This window comes from Dreissena polymorpha, chromosome 6 (assembly GCF_020536995.1).
Source record: "Dreissena polymorpha isolate Duluth1 chromosome 6, UMN_Dpol_1.0, whole genome shotgun sequence".
Classification (NCBI taxonomy): domain Eukaryota; kingdom Metazoa; phylum Mollusca; class Bivalvia; order Myida; family Dreissenidae; genus Dreissena; species Dreissena polymorpha.
Genome location: NC_068360.1, coordinates 60,585,095 through 60,592,763, shown reverse-complemented (window position 1 = coordinate 60,592,763; position 7,669 = coordinate 60,585,095). Strand labels below are relative to the sequence as shown.

The window sequence follows — 7,669 nt, the reverse complement described above, 5'->3', positions numbered from 1 at the left end:
ATATAAAGCATAAAATACACATGTTACCTTATACAGAACAGATGCGCGAGTGGTTTGAGCGCAAGACGTTTATTCCAAAAGGTCAGTGGTTCGAGCCAAGATGTGGAGTTTTTTTTTCTTTCGTTAATGTTATTCTACTTTACTAAAGTTTTACACTGAAGCTATTTAGTTTCGATGTTTACATTTATCAATTTATTGCATTTAATGGCAACTTCAAAACATGGCAAAATCATTGAACAAGTCGCTTTAACAGCCCTAGCCAGGTGAGATTATTTTCTTTAAAATGACATTCTGTGCGCTCTTTAATACTTGTTTTGTTAAAATGTCAAAGTCAGAATAGAACATTTCTTATTAACCGTTCAAACGGGTTAATTAAATTATAGAATAAAGTATATTCAACCACGTCATCCAGCTCTAACAATTCTGTACAGAAAAAAAGGGTTTTCAAAATTGTTTTTGCTATAGCTCGACATCCATTTACTGCAACAGACCCTTAACCTTTATAACTGCAATTAAATTATTTAATATTCGTATTCTTTTTAATTGCTGATGCATCCGATTTGCAATAATTGATGGCTAGTAACAATTGTGTTTTTTAACTAATTTTGAGCTTAACCCTTTCAGCGCTGGAACCGAATTATAAAGGCCTTTGCAAACAGTTTGGATCCAGATGAGACGCCACAGAACGTTGCGTCTCATCTGGATCCAAACTGTTTGCTATTATAATAGTTTTCTTTGAAAAAATCGAAGAAAATGCTAATTTTAGAAATTCAGCGACAACATTTAAGCAGACGACAAATTTCCCAGCATGCAAAGGGTTAACATGGAGCTTCGCATACATGAAACCGACATTAACATTAGTTTAAATGGTTCACAAACATGAAAATGATTACCTACGGGGTCACGTACACATTCCTGTTTTGTGTGGGCGATTGGCAATTCGCCTTTTATGTAAAAAAATGGATTGATTATTAAAGAATTGACTTGTCTAAGGTAACTATTTTACTTGCTTCACTGGTTTGATCGTGTTTTACCTTCCCTGTTAGCTGTGCGGTGAAGCTTAGACTTTTACCTGCCGTAAGGCCATGTTACGGCCATGCCAATCGGACTATATGTTTCACGTCCTTGATTTCGATTTTTTTAGGGTACCTTAACTTAAGAAGAAACAAAATAGTTCAATAACATTTACACAAAAAAATCTAATCGTGCGATTTTCATGGCGCATTAGAATACCCCCCCCCCCCGCCTCACCATCCATGATCCAGTCCTCCACACAAAAAATACAACAACATAAAGCTGACAGCCACAAAAAAAAACGGTCGTGTTTGCACATATTTACCAATATTTACAAGGAAGGGTTATATTGTGCAACTGTCTTACATCTGAAGTTATGCAGCTTTTTTATTGTTTTCTCTAACTGTATCATATGCAACGGATTTAGTAGTATAAATCTATGTTTACTTTACCCTATCAATATGTCCAAAACATAAAAGATGGAGCCGCCCATCAACAAGTGTTGCATCCTTTAATCACAGGACACTCTCAGGGCGGTGGAACCACAGCGCTGATCAGGCACTACGGGTCAGTGAGAAAAACAGTCTAAAGTATAAAACATGCCTTCAAGTAAAAATGTGATGTTTTTTTTAGAGAGTACAGCTGACTTGATTATATAGTGTAATGTAACCTTAATGCATGATAACGAACGCGTACACATTCTCTAGCAACAACAATCCGCAAGCATACATTTATAATGATCCCATGATATCAATGTCTCGTGTCGTCACCCCGTATGTACTGGATGTTTCAGTGGGATCTTACAATCCCATCGATTTATTGAATCTTAGCCGGGAGTGTCTGCGAAACGTCTTGGCCCGGGGGCGGCTGCCCGTGGTTGTAAGCGGGTGGAGGATATGCCGCCGGATATTGCGTCGGCGGCTGCTGGTGTCCCGGATATTGAGGCTGCTGCTGCCCCTGCGGGTAGGCAGGGTACGGATACTGCGCCGGATATTGCGCGGGGTACTGTGGGGCGGCGACGGTGGAGTTCTGTTGATTGACGCTTGCAACAACTACAGTAAAAAAAAAGAAAACATAGTGTATTTGATATTAATAAAAAAGAAAGCAACCATTTTATGGATCGGTAGTAAAGACTTAATCGAAAAGAAGCATCGTACCGAAAAGAGTACTTACGGTCCGTAAACCGGGTCTTTAATCATGTATGTGTACCCAATATAGATTTGTTATATCATGTCGCATTATTGTATTTAATGTCATTTTACTTTGGTATTGGTATTTTTATGTTCCAAATAACGAAACATTTATACAATTCTCTTAAAATTACCCCTCATTTTGAAATATTACATACACTTCTGAGTACCGGCATTTGGTTGCAGCACCTGAACAGGGGCAGCTTTACAAGGGCGGCAGCAGCAGCAGACACAGCCGACCACGCATGCCGTGATGACGACAACGCTGCCGATCACAATAGCCGCAATGATCCCTGCGCTCAGGGCGGAGCTGCAATAGTAATTGTAACCACTCGGTTAATCTGTATATGCTCATGATTAACAATCAATCTAGGTAAACTCAATCGCTTTCATTTGATAAATCTCGGCAAGCTCAATAACAACAATTCAATTAATATAGAAAATCTTGCAATCTATAAAAGCTCAATCATAACATTTCAATAAATTTCGGAAAGCTCAAATGTTTACACTCGATCAATCACCGTCAGCTTAACTGTAACTACTCGGTGCATCTCCGTTAATTAAATCGTAACCACTCGGTCAATCTCGATTAGTTCAATTGTAGCCATTATGTCTATCTCGACAACCTCAAGTGTACCAACTCACGAAATCTCGGTCATCTCAATCGTAAACGTTTGGTCAATCTCGGTTTGCTCAATCTTAACCACTCGGTCAATCTCTGTATGCTCAATCATAAAAACTCGGTCATTCTCGGTATGCTCAATCTTGAATATTCGGACAATCTCTGTAGGCTCAATCATAAACACTCGGTCAATCTCGGTATGCACAACATAAACACTCGGTCAATCTCGGTATGCTCAATCATTAACACTAGGTCAATCTCGGTATGCTAAATCATAAACACTCGGTCAATCTCGGTATGGTCAATCTTAAATACACAGACAATCTCGGTATGCTCAATCTTAAGCACTCGGTCAATCTCTGTATGCTCAATCATAAACACTCGGTCAATCTCGATATGCTCAATCTAAACCACACGGTCAATCTCGGTATGCTTAATCATAAACATTAGGTCAATCTCGGTATGCTCAATCTTAAAATCTCGGTCAATCTCTGTATGCTTAATCATAAACACTCGGTCAATCTCGGTATTCTCTATCATAAACACATGGTCAATCTCGGTATGCTCAATCTTAACCACTCGGTCAATCTCGGTATGCTTAATCATAAACATTTGGTCAATTTCGGCATGCTCAATAATAAACACTCGATCAATCTCGGTATGCTTAATCATAAACATTCGGTCAATCTCTGTATGCTCAATCATAAACACTCGGTCAATCTCTGCATGCTAAATCATAAACACTCGGTAAATATCGGTATGCTCAATCTCAAACACTCGGTCAATCTCGGTATGCTCAATCTTAAACATTCGGTTAATCTCGATGTGCTCAATTTTAGACACTCGGTCAATCTCGGTATGCTTAAACTTTAACACTCTGTCAATCTCGGTATGCTAAATCTTAAGCACTCGGTCAATCTCTGTATGCTCAATCATAAATACTCGGTCAATTACGGTATGCTCAATCTTAACCACTCGGTCAATTTCTGTATGCTCAATCATAAACACTCGGTCAATCTCGATATGCTCAATCATAAACACTCGGTCTATCTCGATATGCTCAATCTTAAACACTCGGTCAATCTCTGTACGGTCAATCATAAACACTTGGTCAATCTCGATATGCTAAATCATAAACACTCGGTCAATCTCGATATGCTCAATCATAAAGACTCGGTCAATCTCGGCATGCTCAATCATAAACACTCGGTCAATCTCGATATGCTCAATCTTAAACACTCGGTCAATCTCTTTATGCTCAATCATAAACACTCGGTCAATCTCGATATGCTCAATCATAAACACTCGGTCAATCTCGATATGCTCAATCATAAACACTCGGTTAATCTCGATATGCTCAATCATAAACACTCGGTCATCTCGATATGCACAATCATAAACACTCGGTTAATCTCGATATTCTCAATCATAAACACTCGGTCATTCTCTGTAGGCTCAATCATAAACACTCGGTCAATCTCTGTATGCTAAATCATTAACACTCGGTCAATCTCGGTATGCTCAATCTTAACCATTCGGTCAATCTCGGTATGCTAAATCATAAACACTCGGTCAATATCGGTATGCTCAATCTTAACCACTCGGTCAATCTCGGTATGCTAAATCATAAACATTTGGTAAATCTCGGTATGCTCAACCTTAAACACTCGGTCAATCACGGTATGCTCAATCATAAAAACTCGGTCAAAATCGGTATGCTCAATCATTCACACTCGATCAATCTCGGTATGCTCAATCATAAACATTCGGTCAATCTTTGTATGTTCAATCATAAACACTCGGTCAATCTCTGCATGCTCAATCATAAGCACTCGGTAAATATCGGTATGCTCAATCTTAAACACTCGGTCAATCTCGGTATGCTCAATCTTAAACACTCGGTCAATCTCGGTATGCTCAATCATAAACACTCGGTCAATCTCGGTATGCTTAATCATAACGCACGGTCAATCTCAGTAGGCTCAATCATAAACACTCGGTCAATCTATGTAGGCTCAATCATAAACACTCGGTCAATCTCTATAGGCTCAATCCTAAAAACTCGGTCAATCTCTGTAGGCTCAATCTTAAGCACTCGGTCAATCTCGGTATGCTCAATCATAAACACTCGGTCAATCTCGGTATGCTCAATCATAAACTCTCGGTCAATCTCGGTATGCTCAATCTTAAACACTCGGTCAATCTCGGTATGCTCAATCATAAACACTCGGTCAATCTCGGTATGCTTAATCATAAACACTCGGTCAATCTCTGTAGGCTCAATCATAAACACTCGGTCAATCTCGGTATGCTTAATCATAAACTCTCGGTCAATCTCGGTATGCTCAATCTTAAACACTCGGTCAATCTCGGTATGCTCAATCATAAACACTCGGTCAATATCGGTATGCTTAATCATAAACACTCGGTCAATCTCTGTAGGCTCAATTTTAAGTACTCGGTCAATCTCGGTACGCTCAATCATAAACACTCGGTCAATCTCGGTATGCTCAATCATAAACTCTCGGTCAATCTCGGTATGCTCAATCTTAAACATTCGGTCAATCTCGGTATGCTCAATCATAAACACTCGGTCAATCTCGGTATGCTTAATCATAAACACTCGGTCAATCTCTGTAGGCTCAATCATAAACACTCGGTCAATCTCTGTAGGCTCAATCATAAACACTCGGTCAATCTCTGTAGGCTAAATCATAAACACTCGGTCAATCTCTGTAGGCTCAATCATAAACACTCGGTCAATCTCGGTATGCTCAATCTTAAACACTCGGTCAATTTCGGTATGCTTTATCTTAAACACTCGGTCAATGTCGGTATTCTCAATCTTAAAACTCGGTAAATTCGGTATGCTCAATCATAAAAACTCGGTCAATCGCGGCAAGCTTTATCATAACTAGTCTGCCAGTTTCAGCAAGCTGAATGTCGGAATTTGCATGTGATCAGAGAGCTATCTATCACAATTTTCACAATTACGGTATCATGCAATTCTTGACTCGAATGTCTGGGTCAAATGTTTGAGAGAAGATTGAGCGTTCATAGATTATTAGAAATGTAAATGTAGACTGATTTCGCGTTTCTTAATTATTAAAAATTCTATACGAATGTTTGCGAATACATTACTACATCACCTACTAAACATTACTGCAGCATCTACTTCTATTAATATTAATGAAAATAACGCAAATGCTTAAATGAGGATTCTTGTGGTGATCATGATAATGACCATGATGAATTTAATTTTAAAGATGTTGGTGGTAGTACTGGTGGTGGTGGTGGTGGTGACGACGATGACGACGACGACGACGATGATGATGATGATGATGATGATGATGATGATGATGATGATGATGATGATGATGATGATGATGATGATGATGATGATGATGATGATCGTGATGATCGTGATCATGGTGACACATACTTACCAACATTCGGTATTGTCGTTGCAACAATAGTACGGGGAGTGTAAAATATGCCGGATCTTGAACACGTTTCGCGCGCAGAAACTGAATAAGAAAAACTTGGGAATAATTTGCATGACCATGTCAACGTTAATATGAACTATAACTTCTTAAGAATGCGTCCTAGATTGTGACATTTAAGCTCGGTATCAAAACTGTCGTAATAACCATCCTTCATATGTAAAAGCCTCCAACTAAGACAACAGTTTTCATGTCTTTAACAGTCACTTTATTGGACATACACTCGTATACCAAAATGGGACGTATGACACATTTGTTTTGAAATCAATTAGTTATACATTTACTAACATAGCGTAATGTGTTTTTGACAAGTAGGAATTGGATTGTTTTCCATTAAATGAGTCAAATTGACGCCGTGTTGTGTTGTGCTACAATTAACTTATACAGAAATAAGTAATACACGAGTCATACACAGATGTGCCAAAAATGAAAAATAAAGCGATGCAATGTAATAAGTTATACATTGATAGTATACGCCATATATGGCTTTAGTAAAACCTTGTTAACACTCTAGAGGTCACATTTATTTTCCGATCATCGTGCAAATTGGTCTGAAGATTTGTCCCAATGATAACTCGGATAAGTTCGAAAATGGATTGGGATGGTTTAAAAACATAGCCACCAGGGGGCGGGGCATTTTTCCTTAAATGGCTGTATATGTCTTTAGTAAAACCTTGTTAACACTCTAGAGGCCACATTTATTGTCCGATCTTCATGAAACTTGGTCAGAAGATTTGACCCAATGATATCTTGGATGACTTTGAAAATGGTTCCGGTTGGTTGAAAAACATGGCGGCAAATGGAGCGGGGAATTTTTCCTTATATAGCTATAGTTAAACCTTGTTAACACTCTAGAGGCCACATTTATCGTCCGATCTTCATGAAACTTGGTCAGAAGATTTGTCCCAATGATATCTTGAATAATTTGGAAAATGATTCCGGATGCTTGAAAAACATGGCCACCAGGGGGCGGGGCATTTTTCCTTATATGGCCATATATGGCTTTTGTAAACCTTGTTAACACTCTAGAGGCCACATTTATTGATTTATCTTCATTCAACTTGGTCAGAAGATTCATCCTTATTATATCTTGGACGAGTATGACAATGGTTTAGGTTGGTTGAAAAACATGGCCACTAGGGGCGGGGCATTTTTCCTCATATGGCTATGGTAAAACCTTGTTTACACTTAGAGGCCATATTTATTGTCCGATCATAATGAAACTTGGTCAGAAATTTGTCCCAATGATCTTAGATGAGATGAGTTGATAAATAGTTCCGGTTGGTTGAAAAACATGGGCAGCAGGGGGCGGTGCATTTTGCCGGACATGGCTATATGGC

General features: G+C 38.8%; 1 long non-coding RNA gene across 1 annotated transcript; it reads right to left on the bottom strand.

The window, feature by feature from the left end:
* Positions 1-1,472: 1,472 nt before the first annotated feature.
* Positions 1,473-6,355, bottom strand: LOC127835443 (uncharacterized). Its single transcript, XR_008028524.1, has 3 exons — positions 6,273-6,355; positions 2,363-2,514; positions 1,473-2,066 (listed from the first exon to the last, which is right to left on the bottom strand). It is a non-coding gene; the product is annotated as an uncharacterized LOC127835443 (long non-coding RNA).
* Positions 6,356-7,669: the final 1,314 nt, after the last annotated feature.